The sequence below is a fragment of the Tympanuchus pallidicinctus genome, unplaced genomic scaffold, assembly GCF_026119805.1.
Source record: "Tympanuchus pallidicinctus isolate F22 unplaced genomic scaffold, pur_lepc_1.0 scaffold22, whole genome shotgun sequence".
Taxonomy (NCBI): Eukaryota; Metazoa; Chordata; class Aves; order Galliformes; family Phasianidae; genus Tympanuchus; species Tympanuchus pallidicinctus.
In genome coordinates, this window is record NW_026294739.1 from 32,851,694 (window position 1) to 32,867,427 (window position 15,734).

General features: G+C 46.9%; 2 long non-coding RNA genes across 14 annotated transcripts in view; one reads left to right on the top strand and one right to left on the bottom strand.

Annotated features, from left to right (window-relative positions):
- Positions 1–15,734, top strand: part of LOC128082023 (uncharacterized) — a 40,088-nt gene that overhangs the window by 23,530 nt on the left and 824 nt on the right. For 9 of the 12 annotated variants that reach the window (XR_008207509.1, XR_008207502.1, XR_008207500.1 and 6 more), the window contains 3 exons: positions 3,667–3,772; positions 6,610–6,695; positions 7,183–8,311. This is a non-coding gene — a long non-coding RNA (uncharacterized LOC128082023). Of the gene's footprint in view, positions 1–1,261; positions 1,346–3,666; positions 3,773–6,551; positions 6,696–7,182; positions 15,373–15,734 lie in introns of those variants that run through there. The other 3 variants (XR_008207508.1, XR_008207503.1, XR_008207506.1) reach the window with 3 other exon arrangements.
- LOC128082025 (uncharacterized) overlaps positions 11,510–15,734 on the bottom strand; it is a 99,079-nt gene continuing 94,854 nt past the window's right edge. For both annotated transcript variants that reach the window (XR_008207513.1, XR_008207512.1), the window contains one exon: positions 11,510–15,540. This is a non-coding gene — a long non-coding RNA (uncharacterized LOC128082025). The remainder of the gene's footprint in view (positions 15,541–15,734) is intronic.

Below are 15,734 nucleotides of genomic sequence, written 5' to 3' on the forward strand. Positions count from 1 at the left end.
CATCAAACAGGGAAGCAGTTCTGGTAGCAAAAATTTAATTATGTTCTTTCAGAACAGTGTCTTTTTTTTTTTTTTCTTTTACTGTAGCTCCTACTGCATACAGAACAGCTCCTTCCAGAAGGGCTTTGCCAGCCCTCAAAAACTGATCGTTTCAGCCCCTGAGCTTTAAGACACAATTGCTCCCTTGTCAGTGCAGTTCTTACCGAAGTAGGCTGGCTTGGCAGGTCTCCACTTCTTCTTTGTTTAAGTTTATATATTTTTATATCAGAAAGGTAGTAAATTTGACAAAAGAGGTTTATTCAGACTCTAACTGTACAGTTTACCACACACACAAAATAAGATATCCAGCACACTTTGTTGTAATTTATAGCATCGATGCCAAGCTGTTAAAATACCGGAGTTAGTCCACTTCTCCCTGACTTGACCTTTTGAAAGCTTTTCTGCATCACTGTGCCATGCTGAGTTTTCTGTTCTGCATCCTCCATCTTTTCAGGACATTGTTGCTATAAAGTGGGAAGACTTTAACTGAAGTGAGCCCAAGCTCATAGGGTCCCAGTCCCCAGCATGCGAGGCTTTCCCTGGGACAGAGATGTGGGACTCTGGGCACCTTTGGCACCTTGGCTGATGGGGCCTCTGTTGGGTGGAGTCCTCTGAATGGTTCAGGTGTCTCCTCACTCAGGTTCTGAGTGTCCTGTCACTATGGGGAGAATTTCCCAAATGGCATCAGAACCCACGTTAACGTCTTCGGGGTCAGGCTTCCATTTGGCTGAGCCCTGTGTCCTGGGGCACCCAGAGCTGCTGTGCTGGGTAACCTGTTTCATGGAGCGAGCACTAAATCCAGAGACCTTACTCAACCAGTGGGTTCTCATTTATGTATTAGATTTAGTATCCAAATGATCCTATAAACACAGCCATGGAACAGGAGCTGCAATCTATTTAGCAAGGTCTGTTTCCATGTATGTTCATCAGTGAGTTGGGATCAGAGTGGGCGTAGGTCCTGGGGATAGGTGACTGGAGTTAGCAAAGAAGAAAGAGGTGTGGGTGGATGGAGTAACATTTCAAAAGAGAAGGTGAATTCACAACTCCACTTTTTCTACCTGGTCTACAACAGTACTCCCACTGCAGTGATACATGGGGTCTGGAAAATTGTCTCCTGAAGCTCAGTTTAGTGGAGGGAATAGAACAGCAACTGCAATGCAGGCAGGAGGAGTCGATTCACTCAGTATTATTTGTTAACATATGAGCTTCTCTACCTCTGTAGGCATTGTAATAGCAGTGTCATCTGATACAGGCCTGCAGCATATCAACTAATGGGCACACTGCTGCTGGGAGGTTCTCAGACAAGGTCAGCAACAGCCAGACCATATACTGAAATCCTTGCTATAAAAGCAGCTTTATTTCTGACCTGTATGCTGGGACTGTCCAGCTTCCAGCCCCATGTTTGTCTTTTGGTGCCTGCCTTCCAATTGTGAGGCTCTGCTTTTCCCCTGGGCAGTACCCAGGCCAGAGTGTGCTCTGTGAAAGGGTAGTCAAGTTGCTACACTCTGCTGACAAGAGTCACTTAGCAGCATCACATAGCAGGCTGGGATCCACAGGTTTGTCTAAGAGCCCGTCATGTTCAGCACTATGAAAGCCAGTGGGATGGGCTGCCTGAATCCCTTTGGTTCTGATGCAACTTGTTTAGTTTTCTTCAGCCACGTCTGCATGTGTCCAGCACCAGCATTGCTGAGTGTCTGTGCCTGTGCATTCTGAAGCGCCTTCCCTTAGAAACAGCGGAAGGACATCACCTCCTGCGCTTGATGGGATGCACAGTCTGTGCTCAGCAGTGGGTGCAACCAGAAACCAGGCTTTGGGAGCTCTCGTTTTGACTGGCACAGTCTGGCTTGAGTCCTGTGCATGACTGCCCAGTTCTGCTGCTTACCCTTCTTTGGGTGAAGTGACCCTGGTTTGGCGGGTCGCACACCCACACCTCCAAGCTGTCCCAAAACTAAGTGGTGTGTCATCACCTTTGTGCTCCTCCCAGCTGGGCAGAGATTGGACTTCACCTCCCCTTCTTGTATCAGAATTGTCAGTCTCAGCACAGACTTACATATATTTTTTTTAATTTGTACATTAGGAGGATTTTGCATCATAAAATGCTGTAATGTAACAGCCATGTAATTGATGACTGGAAGTACTGAGATCACTGGCTCTCAGTGCAGTAAATAGAAAGCAGCAAGGTTCTGCTGCTCATTTCCAAACAGGTGAGTGGGAACTCTGAGAGCAGGAGCGATTAGTGTGTCTGCAGGTCTGGTTTCTCCTTTCCCTGAAGTGAAGGTGGGCGTTAGTCTGAAATGTGCAACATCCACATCATGCCTGATCTAAGATTTGCCAATGTGTGCTCATTGCTTTCTACTCTTTAGCAATCAAACAGAAACTTTTCAGCTGGTACCTGCTGGGTGACAGACAAGGTTTGAGAAATAACCTTTCGGTCACTATTGCAATATTGTGAAAATGTTCTTTGGTGATAAGACAGCTGCATCATATGAGTAGAGCCCATTATCTCAGCACAACCTGGATTCCCCAGTATGGCTCATAGATTTTGTTACTAAAAATGTGCAGAGGTGCACTGGGTGGTCATGTACAACTTGCATGAGAAATGTATCAGATGGACGTGAAACTTACATTAGCACGTTTCCCTGTTGTAGAACCCTTTAAGCTTAGTCCTGCTTAAACAGCCTTGATGATAAAGGCCACACTGCTTGCTGTGGGAGGGGGACTGGATCATTAATGCTATATGATAAAAAGGCCTTGTGTTACCAGTGCTGTGATTGCTCAGGACGCAGCTGGCACTGTAGTTATTTTAAGTTTCAGAATTTGTATTATTTGCCATATAAACCATTGTAAAAATGAACGTAGCGATATGTAACAGACAAAGGTATCTTCCCACTGAAGCAGTGTTGAGTCATTATGCAATACCACCAAAGGAACAAGCGAAGTTTTATCAGCAACAGTTGGCAGTATTTCTATTACATGGCATTAACCAATAATTTCTAAAAAATGCCTGTTAATTATGGTATTCAGCCCTTGCAGGCAGTTCTATCGTACAAGTGCAATCCAGTATCCAGCCACCAGCTGAAGACTGTAGCCTTTCATTGTCACCAAACAGTCATAGAATCATAGGATGGCTTAGGTCGGAGGAGACCTTAAAGTCCCAGCCCAGTTGGCATGGGCAGAACTGCACCCATCAGATCAAGCTGCTCAGGGCCCCATCCAACCTGGCCTTGAATACCTCCAGTGATGGCACATGCACAGCTTCTCCAGGCAGCCTGTGCCAGTGCCACAGAATCGGGTTGGAAGGGACCTCCAGAGATCATCGAGTCCAACCCTCCTGCCAAAGCAGGTTCCCTACACCAGGTCACACAGGTAGGTGTCCAGGCAGGTCTTGAACATCTCCAGAGGAGACTCCAGCATTTCCCTGGGCAGCCTGTTCCAGTGCTCCATCACCTCACCGTAAAGAAGTTCTTGTGCACATTTGTGCAGAACTTTCTATGCTGCACTTTCTGGCCGTTTCCCTTTGTCCTGTCTCCACACACTGCTGAAAAGAGGCTGGCCTCGCCACTCTACCCCCCACACCTGAGTAAAGATTTTCTTCCTAACATCTAACCTAAATCTCCCCTCTTTTAGATTAAAGCTGTTCTCCTTTGCCCTGTCTGTCAGACCGTCTATAATGCCAATCCCCCTCCTGCTTGCGAGCTCCCTTCTGGAAAGACCAAGTGAGCTTTTTCTTAAGGTAAGACCATTTCTTAAGCTGATTCCTTTCTGAGGAAGTCACTTTTATCACTGTTGTGTTTTGTTTTTTTTTAAATTTTAATTTTTGTTTTTGTTGGTTGGACACTGTCAAGTAACATTCAGAAGAGATGCTTTACTCACCGCTACCTCTGGGCAGCTCGTCTGGCTGGCACACAGCCTGCCAGCTTGGGGCAGCTGCTGAGCTCCAATATGGCACGAAATCTGTGGCTGGGCTGCTGGGCAGCCAGCCTGGCTCCAGAGGCTGCGTGAGCTGCCATCCTCACCGCAGCCCTAACACCAGCAGCAAACTGCAGGTCCTGGGGCACAGAGGTTGCACAGTGCTGTGTCTGCGCTGCAGCACCCAGCGCCATCAGCCCAGGCTTCTGAGCTGCACTGTGCATCCCTTGAACACTGAACCCCCATGCTGCATAGGGCAGTGGGGCTGGTGCGTTGCATGCTGCTGCAGCCATCTGCTGCTGCTCTTCAGCTGCTCTCTGGAGGTGTCTGCTGGGCTCCCAGTACATCTGAAAGACGTCACATCGTGCCACGAAGCTTTATCTTCTGGCTACACAAACATGTCCTAGAATGCACAGAGCAGGAGCAGATAAGGGTAAATCTTCTGTCGGTAACGGTAACAGTGACTGAAAAAAGTGACGTTTGTTTTGTACTTATCACTTTGTCTAGTGGTAATTATTATTGCTATTGTTAGTGCTTCAATTGCAATATCACCTGAGGCTGCCTAGCTAGCCTGGGCTCCATTGTGTTTGGCACAAGCACATCCAAACTTCTCCAAAAAACTCTCAGATCAGAATACAAGTGACTTAGGATGGCAGAGAGGAGGGATAAAACCAAATGAATACAATTAGGCTGGGCACAACTTAGTCATTCTCTTGGTATAATTATGAAATGGACAAAGGTAGTGCCAAATAACCTCAAATGCCCTTCTAGCTATAATTAATTATATTGCATAATAATAGTGTCAGTTTAAACATTGTTTAAAAGCGATGCTTTGCTCAAAATTACAGCCACACTTAGATCTTGCACAACAGACAAACACATAGCAGTGTCTTGACTTCCATTTTCTATTTCATTGTGTCATCGGTGCATAGGAAAAGCTCTTGACCAAAGAGCAGTCAGTGATACAGCAGTAAATAGAAGTGGGCAGATAGATCTGTCTGTGGTATATGAGGAGCAGGTAAATATTAGAAGTGCCCAGAGTAGAAGCAGGTACAAAGGGAGTGCCCTTTGCCTGCATTTACCCTTGACTACACCACTTAGAAGAGTTGCATAATTGATACAATTGAACCACATCAGGCTCTTACTTATAGAACATAATGAAATGGTTTTCAGCATTGTGGATCATGCTACATGGATGATTGCAATATATGCATCCAGGCAGAATAAATAAAACCATTTCCCTAAGGTATTATGTCTCTTCACCTTCTCTGGTTGCACCAGGACTTAATTCTGAGAGCAGTTCTTTGGCGCAGCACGTAACCCTGTGCTGCTGCTGCACGCACTGGTGCAGAGCAGAGCGCCTTCCTTAATGCTGAGGGTTTGCAGTTCCCATGCAGTACATGAAGTGCTGTCAGAAACTGGTGGAGTTCAGGGGGCACACATACACACACCGCAGGCTATGCAGCACAGACCCCTGCATCATACTTAAGTTTTTCCTGTTTTCAAACACCTGTTAACCTGTACGTGACAGAAATGTGGCTCGCCTGTAGGAAGTACAGCGTCGCAGGCAGCATTATTTGATAGCTGCTGAGTGATGGAAGTGGGAGTGAGGCACAGAGTGGTTCCTGGATAAACAACGCAGGGGAGCTTCCCCCTCCCCCCTTCTTTCCCCCTCCCCCACTCTGCAATAATCGCTCATTACTAGGTCTTACTCTGTGGCTGTGTCTTCCAGGGATGACTGTGGGCTACAACAGAAGCACGAGTATCAGGTGGCACTGAGAATGAATTACCATAGAAGTTACATAGAATATAGTGCCGTGCTATTATTTTCTCTTTTTTTGTTGTTGTTGTTGCTTTGACGGCAAAACTATAGCTCATTTAGAAGTATTCCTCTTGCTGGATGCTTTGCCCATTGTTACGTGGTGTTCTGCTACTCCTATTGCATCATTTGAACTTGGCCTTTACTTATGATGCTACATTGTTTTCTGTATACACTTTATAATTAGAATTACTAATTGCAAGCTTGCCTGTTGTCTTTAGTTGCTTTTCAAGAGCATTACTTGCAAAAAAATCACAGTTACACAGTTCTTTTCAATTGTTCAGCAAGTATTTCCATAAATAGAAGAGAAACCAGGACTATGTTTTTAACTTAGCAGTTGCTGAGCTTTAGCTGATGTGCAGAAATACACAAACCACAAAATGGAGTCTTTTCAGAAGCTGAAGTTCACCTCATCCTCCTTTTTCTTTTGAATGATAATAAAGAAAACACATTAGGTATGGTGACATTTTTCCACCAGCTGTTACTTTTGATGTTAATTGGTGGGGTTTTTCTGATATGTAGAACTGCTGCATAAATGTCATATTGTCACCTTTGTGATACGTTTGGGAAACAGCACACAGAAAGTGTCCGTGCAGTGTAATTGTTCTGCAAGAAAACTAGTCATTTCCATACACATGCTGCAGACTTAAACACAACGATCTCATTTTATCATTTGTTATTTGATGATGACTCAGTGGTGTTATTCTGGTGAAAATTGGAGTACAGCAGTGAATCAGCTCACTGGCTCTGCTTCACGCTATCTAAAAAGAGGATCCACCTACAGGTAAAGTATGATCACTCCACGAGTATCTCACGGACTGCAATCTGTCCTGGCTTGTCAGGTCTTCATCGGAAAAGGATTGCATGGGTTGAAAACCAAAGCACACGCTGACTGCTGCTTTAGTCAGTGGGAGCACTCGTGAACAAGGTGAGCTGGTTTTGGCTTTTCTAACGACAAATCACTCCAATGCTGGAGCATAGGGTTACTCTTTTTTTTTAATTGCTGATGCTTTCATTACCTGTGGTTGCCACGGATGGAGAGAGCAGCATCTCCACTGCTTTTCGCCAGTTCCCCAGGAGGGCTGCAGGGTGTAGGGCAGTGCTGTGCTGGGAGCGGAGGAGCCGGGCGGCAGTGATGCTCTCCTGGCACGGCGCAGCGCTGGCGGTGGCTGCAGGGAGACACCTCCCACTGTGTTTGTGCAGCATTGGTGGTTAGATCTGCTGCTACAGCTGTTTCGTTGGCAGCCACCAGCTCAGCTTCACTATTACGCTTCAGTAAAGACTCAGTGGAAATAATACTGGAAAGCATATGTAGGTGAACTCAGCATGTTCTTTCAGTGTGAGCATGTCACGATTTACTAACCAGCCTCTATTCAAACTGCCAAGTAACTTCCCTCTTCCTTATGTCATTCCAGTTGGTTCCTTTCCCAGAGTTGTTCTTAAAGGACATCCCACAGAAATCTGCTCTCAGCCAGTGCCTGCAGATGTAGCCCTCTCCCACTTGCATGAATGCTGTGCACTTACCTCTCCTGCACCCCGTTAATGGATCGATTACTGGACTGAGCCCAGCTGTGTGATGGTGCTGGCACACTCAGCAGGAAGCAGCAGTTCTTGCTTTGAGCATCAGCCATCACAGAGGACCTGAGCAATGAACTGAGTGTGTAGATTTATTTGCAGGGTGAGGGATGAGTAAGGTAGGCGCCTTTGACACATGGATGGACTGGGAGAAGGGGCTTTGCTGGATGCCTTATGACTGCCCGCGGGAGACAGCTGGAAAAGGTCTTCTGTTTCCACCACATGGTAAGAGCATCACCTCAGGAGTGTCCCTGCTGCTGCCCACACCCAGCAAAGCCTTGGGCCCAGCCTGGCTCAGAGCTCTGCTCCCAAACTCACAGTGCAAGCAATGTCACACAGACTGCAGTCCTCAGTGTGACATCGGCACTGCTGGGCACCATGGGTTAGGCATGAGCTTTTTCACCCTGCCAAAGGTGCCTTTGGGGTCTTCAACCCCGGTGACAGCAGGTGAAGGCTGACAGCGCCTGCTGCTGTTCAGCTGGAGGGAGCTGATGGTGCCAGGCTGCAGGGGCAGCTGGGTGACACCACGTAAAGAGCAGCAAGTTGCTGGCCATCTCAGCAGAGGGGGGAGGGAGGCCATGACCTGCTGCTCCCCATTGCAGGCACAGCCTTGGTGGCAAAATTTGGCTGCAGCAGATGAGAGATAAGCCCTGCGTGTAATCACACCACACAGCCTCCAGGAGAGAAGCAAAGGCTGCATTCTGCTGTAGGCAAAATGGCACCCAGCCCCTACCTGCGCAGTTGTCATTGCCAAGGAGACACCAGGTGAACTCAGGAAAAGTGAAACATCGTGAGAAAAACTGGGGAATGAACCAGAGAGACAGAATCTTACAATAACACCAATGTAAACACAGGCCTAGTTTTTATCTTGTGCAGAGAGATTGTTTTTGAGAACAAATGCAGAGTGAAATGAATTCATAGACCTCTGTACCAGGTGCAATCATTAGTCAGTAAATGAATTACACGTAATTATCTGCTTTGTATTTAATTCACTTGGCTTCCAGTTTCTTACTCTTCGTACAGTGAAACTCTCTATCTCTCTCACACAAACACACTCTCCATGGGCAAGGAGGTTTTGGAGGGCTGCCATCATCCTGACTCATGAATCAGACTCCATGATTTGAATGATATTTATCTAAGCCTGCAAACAAAGAAGATGGCTATGTGTCCAATGAGAGAATAATTATTGTTATTATGTTTATAGAGCAACAAAGTTGGGAGTTAGGACCCCGGGGGAAAGGTGGCAGGAAGGGCGAGCTGGGCAGAGGCAGGAGGCTGTAGGCAGTGTTTCAGTGCAGGGATGTGCCAGGGCCTCAGCAGGGCTCCCCGCTTCTGAGTCACCTCTGCCAGGCATCGCTCAGCGGCCACGGCAGGCAGTGAGGTGATGGCTGCTTCCGTGGGATGCTGCCAGGGCTTTGGCAGCGGCTGAAAACTTGGGGTTGGCTCAGAGCATCCTGCACAGGTCCATCACCAAGGGGACAGAGGACACGGATATGCCTGTGTGGCACATCTAGGAAGGGAAAGAAACCTATAACAGGGAAAAGTGTCCTTTGCAGCTAGCGCAGCTGCTGCCACAGCAGGTTGCTGAGACGCAAAAATGTCCCTTGGCATGGCAGCGGGCTCACCTTGCTTTGTGACTTCAGTGCGAGCGTGGGCACAGGAGGACTGCTCATTGCATGGGAGAGCTCTGGGTGCTGTGACAGTGCCATGTGTGAGCGAGGTCAGTGCTCTGTGCATCTGTGGCAGTGCTGGAGGAGACTGCCTGTTGGGGCCATCTGTGGCAGGCAGTAAGCTTGGGAGAAAGGTAACTTGAATCCCATATTTCTAAAATGCCACTAAAGCTTCATCATGCCCTGTGACACCCGCTGAGGTTACAGGGACCCACCCCTGCCAGGAAGGGCATCTGATGTGTGTGTGCCTGCACAAAGCTCACTCCTCTCTGTTGGCCCATGGAGCAGGCCTGGTCCCACCTGTGTTCACAGCTGATCACAGGTGATGGTGACGGGGCTCTCCTTCAGCTTGGCACCACCAAGCAGCCCCTGCCCAGCACAGCCATGGCTCTTTCTGCAGAGCCCAGAGATGAATACCAGACTGGAAGTGCCTTGGTTTGTGATTAAGTGCCAGCCATCATAAAGGCAAGTAGCCCTTCTGTTGAGAGAATCAGAAATCAAAGTACTGTTTACCTCTGTTAACACAGCTTTAGATGGTAAAGGTGGAGGCACCTTGCAGCCATCTCTAATCCCCTTTAAGTTACAATACAAAGTCAGGGAGACAGCAGCACAGACAGCCAGGTGAGAACACCCAGCAAGGCAGCAAATGTAGAACAAATCCTACATGGGGAACGGGCCATCCTGCTCTTGTTCTGCAAGTATTGGTGTTGAAAGCTTCCAAATTTCGCCCCGGTTATTGAGAAGGGGATGAAACCAGTAACTACTTGATAATCAGTGCTGCAAAAAATGCCACTAAAAATGGAAACTAACTCAATGCTACTCTGATCAAACCACTTGTGGAAACCATCTTGCTGGATGTTTTAACTGATAAATAAATTCATGTTAATATCCCAGGAAGAAACACGGAAAGGCTTTGACCAATGAAGTACTGCCAGTGCAATGGTATGAAACGATCCTCTGGATCACAGAGCATTCCTTGGGGGACATGTCTTGCAAGCGCTGGCTTTTTTAAACTGCAGTAAATCTTCCTTACTTAATTCCCTTTTCAGAATAACTTAAATTTTCTGGAGTAGGTTGATAGAAAATATCTGTGTGGTAACATTAACAGCCCAGAGGGAAAAAAAAAGTTTTTATAGGAGAGCAATCAAAATATTGCTGAGACAGGACTGGCCACGAGAGGAGAAACAGTGGTTTCTGGACTTTTGGTAAAGCCCAGGAGTCCTGCACCAGGACTTCCTCCATCTCACAGAACTGCTGCATGGCCCTGGGAACGGCTCCCAAAATATGTTTGTTTATCAGTTGGCCTAGTACAAATATTACTGCTCCCCACACATTTTGTCTACAAAGCATCTGAATGCCCTTGAGTGGAGGAGGTGAAGGAGGAGGAGAAATAGTCCAGCACTGGTCTCCGTAAATAACACTGCATAGGCAGCAGTTCCTGCATCTCTCACCCTCTCTCACTGATGCACAAAGGCTTTATATTATTGCTAGGAGGAAAACATCAGGCAATACCCAGCCTGAGATGGCAAGCAGTCCCGCTGCTTATGGTCTCAGAGAAATAATGCCATGATACACGAGAACAACAACGCCACAAATCCTTCTTTCTGAGCAGGTTGACAGAAAGCAGCAGTGTGAGGCCATAGCTGCTGCTTCGTCACAGACACCACATCCAGCACACCTGCTCCTGCACACCTTGGGGCTGTTGCTGGACATAGTACGCCTTCAACTTTTCTTAACATTGCAACACAGATGGCAGCTGGCTTTGTACATCCGAACACAGTCGTACTGTCGTGCACCACAAGACCACAGAGCAGCCATGTTCCTCTGTCAAACCCAAGGAGGTTTCTGAAAAACATCACTCTGCAGATGGCAGAGTGCAGCCGTGGGGCCAGCAGTGGCCTAAACATTGCACAGTGTGGGCAAAGCAAGTTCAGGGCTGCCTACAGCTGCCTGCAGAGACGGGCTTTTTCAGCACGCTATATGCACTGACCATCAGGTCCCTTCTCAGTGTGAGTACTGTCTATTAGGGATCGCTAAGGAAATAGAAATTTCAAATTCCTAGAGGAATTTTTCCCAATTCACAAGCTGTTCAATGTTAACAAAGTTACACATTGGAGTCAGTGACAAAAGAGCACAGGTTCAGCAGCAGAGATGTGAGATAAGCCCTACAGCTGCTGGACTTGTTGAGTTACTCCAGTGAAGCCAGACAAGTAATTTACAGAGTATTTTAATAGTCTGTACTTGTGGGGATTGTACTAATTTTTCACGAAGATACTGAAGTAATTTACAATAGCAATATTGTTTACCAGCCCAGGGAAGGTTGCATCACAGAGCCATGTGTGCTTTGGATGGCTTAGAAGGGGATGGAGCGAAGGAGTGGAAAGAACCACATCCTTCTCTTGATCACAAATCACTCATGTTTGTACCTGAAAGACCATAAATGTGTCTGTTTGCAGTGTCCTGGCACACAGCCTGGGAACTTCCATTAAAAGATGTAGCTTCACCGCACTTCAGCTCCCAGCGCCAGACATGGCATCTTCAGCGTGCAGAGAAAAGCTTTGACATTGTGACTGTGGCAAAAAAAAAAAAAGCCTGATTAATCTGGCAGTAGAGTTCACCATTGCTTTCCCATAGGGCTGCCGGGGTATTTCTCCTCTGACCTTGCAGCACACCCTGGCTCCCAGCTGTTACATTATTCCATTTTGTCCTGTTGCACCAGCCTCGCTTTAGGACAAATACATGAATTTGTGTTTTGGTGATGTGAGGCAATCTAACACTGACCTTGTGTGGTGCTTCACACAGACGTAACGCATCCTCTGAAGCCAGGGGGAGCATGACTTAACAGCTAATGGCAGGGCAGGTCATGTCCTCCACGTCCCGGGCACAGGAGGCACCTGTTTGCTCACAGCCCGACCTTCGCAACCTCCTGTCTGCAGTGAAGGAGTCAGGACCTGGGCTCCCACTGCAGTGGGACCAGGCTCTCTGAGGTCGTACAATCCCCCAGCACCGCTCATGGGCACAGCTGTGAAATCGAAGCTTTTCTGAAGAACCCAACTCCTGCTCGTGCTTTCTGCTATCCCGTGCCAAAGGAATGCCAACTAAGCCCATTTACAATTGTTTTGCTTGACATATGGGTCCCAGATACGGAGAAATTGCCAAAAGAAGTTCCTTTCTGTTGGGTGTGGGTATACGCTGTTGAGCTTGGCTCTACAGGAGGGAAAGGACAAAAGGACAACCAAAGAGAAGAGAAAAGCTGGGCTGGGAGGGAGAGGCAGAGGAAGATTTTGCGTGCGCCTGGGAAGGAAACAATGGGACAAGGGGAAGGAATTAAAAGAACCACATCCTTCTCTGCATCACACCCCTGCAGTTTGAGTTACTCATGCTGGACCAACCCATAGTGCCTAACATCGCTCCCCTGTGAATGCTGCGGTAAGCTCTGTCCTGTCAGATGTGCCCATGTACCATGAGGGGAGCAGCACTCATGGCACAGCAGATCAAGCCTCTCTCCTTCACAATGACAGTCTGACATGAGTTCATTCTCATTAGCCCATCCCAAATGCGTGCACCTAATCCAGCCCCACAATCTGGAACATAAGCCAAAGCATGTTCCTCCCTCCCCTCCACCTCCGACCCCATGGCCAAGCCAAGCCTGACCCCACAGACAAGCTCCTCAAAGCTCTCAGCAGATCTTCCAGCTGGGATGTCCTTCTCACCCACTCCACTGCCCTGCAGCTCCTCTTAGGGAAGAGGTACACAAGGGAGGGACAAAGAGAAAGTGGTATTTTCTTGTACCCTCTTATTGCTCTCTCAGCCCTGCCTGCTCCTCAAAGCTCAACACTCTGCTCATGAACTGCACATCTAATTAGTGACGATCTCGGTGTTTTTTCATCATTCCTATATTCCATAATACAGTCATACTATTTGCAACTTAAATGCAACTACAATTGCTGCTTAAGTACAGTTATCACTTACAGAAGCAGTGCAAAGTAAAGGGGGTAATGTCAAACCTGCCTCCCAGATGGACCCATCAATATAGAGAGAACAACAAGGATTATCAGCAGCACCATCAGCATTTGAATGTCCAGTATCAAGTCTTTTGTTCTGAACAACCCAGAAATAGGCCTCAATTTGCCATTTCCTTCAATTAAAGGATATCTGAAAGTGAAAGGCTCCAGCCCTCTTCTCATTTCTGTGTCCCCCCTTTGGACCTGCTCTAACAGCTGTGTCTCCTGAGGCACATAATTCATCACAGATCTCCTGGACACTGAGCCACTGACCACAGCTCCCCGGATGTGGCCATCCAGTCAATTCCTTTTCCAAGAAACAGTCCATTCAAACCCCTGTCTCCAATACAGAGACAAGGACATTATGGGGCCGTGTCTAAAGCCTTACAGAAGTTCCTGAAGACGACATGAATTGCTGCTCCCCTTTTTGGAGAGAGAACTGTACATGCTTCCAACTCCAGCTATTCTATGATTCTCTGCCCAATTTTCCTACCTCCAGAGACTGCAGAGGAGTTTTATTCCTCACTCATGGCACGCACAAAAGCCATGGATTGATATTTTAGGATAAGCCTAAGCCAAGCTGAAGCCACCATTCTCTCAGCTCTCAAAGTCCTACGGCTCCGAGATCACACCTTAATAAATAGCACTGCTACTTCAAGAGCTTTTGTTGCTGAAAACAGGACCAGTAGAAGGGGACAGGTTACACACTTGGAAGCATGCAGAGTCCTTCAGGATTTATTTGTTCACTCCAGAGAGAAAGTGAGTCATGAGAAACCTTAAGGTGGAGCGCTCAAAACAAGGAGTGTATAAATGATTAGCAAGGGAAGGTCAGCACCAGTCCTTCAAGTCTGAGCATGTCCCACTGTCGAAGGTGCATAAATAATAGCAGCTGGATGCTTGTGGCTGTAGGAGAACGGCTATCGCACTTCCAGTCCCTTGCACGACTCTGGCTCTTATAATCTGTGAAGCTGATCTCAGTTTTCTTATAAAAATAAAGTGGCTGATAAATGGAATTCAATCAACAGATCTAGTTTCAAGACAAAACTGCATGCTTGACAAAAGCCAAGATTAAAAAATTCTAAAAAAGTTTTTACTATGTGGAGATTCAAACACAGTGACAGGAGATGGACCTGAGTTCCCCTTGCTCTCATGCAGCAATACAATTAATCATCTTGACAGATAAAATCCGATTGCAAAACCTGCATTAGCACATTAATGCAAATGAATGAAAAAACATTCTCCTTTCTTCAGACCACAGGCTGAATTTAAAGCATTTGCAGAGAAGAAAATGATCAGTCACCTCCAGTGAGCATAAGTGGTGGTGATTCACTCAGAGATATCTGACAAGGCCACTGGCATCTTTTGTTTTTTCCTAAGACAAACTCTTACCTTACAGAAACGCTCTGTGGGATACACACAAACACTGAATATGTTATCTCTAGATCCACTGATACAATGCGGCACTGTATGACGCAGCACCTAACTACTGAGTGCAGCTGAAAGCTTGGAGGAGCTGGTACTTTCACCACTAACACCTGTACATCACAATGGGGGAATCCTGGCCAGTTTTGTATTTTATTATCCAACTGTGACAGAATCTCTTATGGAGATTATGAGCACCTTTTCCACTGAGCTTTTCTTCAGATCCTCTCTATGAAGTTGCTAACCAAGGATTGAAGTTGGACAGGTGAGCTGCAGCATAGGGACTGGCCAAGTCCTGAGTGGTGCAGAGCAACAGAAGCTTCTATGGAGTATAAAGGTATAAAACCACATACCTTAATCTGGTCTTGTGCTAAAACACAGAGGTAACTTCACAGACATCTGCATCAGGTGCACAGCATCAGGTGAAAAAGTAGTATTTTTTACCTTATTTCTATGTAGAAATTCAAGAGCACAACCCTACCATAACCCAGCAGTTAGAAGCAATGCCAAGAAAAGCTGTCTATTTACAAACAGACAACATGGTTACCAGCCTGTCCTTCCTCATGGAACTTATCTTGTTCATTTTGCTTTCACCCGTATTCTAAGACCCTTTGACCCTACATGCAGGTAGATACTTGGCTGAAAGTAAAGGATGTGACAAAGAGAAAAGAGACTGCAGAGATGTAACCGAACCCAGCAGCCTGTGGGGATCAAGGAGGGCCCCGCACTGTGGGATGGAGACACCAGCTCGAACAGGGTAGAAATGAACATGGACGTGTTTGTACTGCATGAAGCCATGTACAAAACCTGAATGCTGACCAGTGTCTCCTCAGCCCTCCTTTGCCCCCAGGCAGAGGATGGCAGGACAGGGGACACTCCTGCTTTTCAACTCCTGAAACAGAGGACGAGAAGGATGTAGTTCCCATGTGTTCAGGTAAAGGAGCATATTTGGGCCAAGTTTCAAACATGCATGCTTCCCAGCCTGAGTGCCATCTCCTTACCAACAGTACCTTGCACCACCGCTTTCTTTCTGGGGCAGTTCACAGCTCCTCTGGTGACTCTCTGGTGCTGGCACAGCGTGCCTCGCTGCTGGGCCACTGACCTGAAGAATTAAAACAAGATTTTGAAGTTTAACAAAGTTTAACATCAGTCCAGAACTGTACAAAGTTCAGTGAGGTCAATCTGCATTTTTTTTCTGTCTGCATAGATCTATAGATGTGCGTCTCAACGTAATGCATTTGTGGGTGTGGTCCATACATCACTTTAACTTGAGAATCTTACAACATTTGACAAATA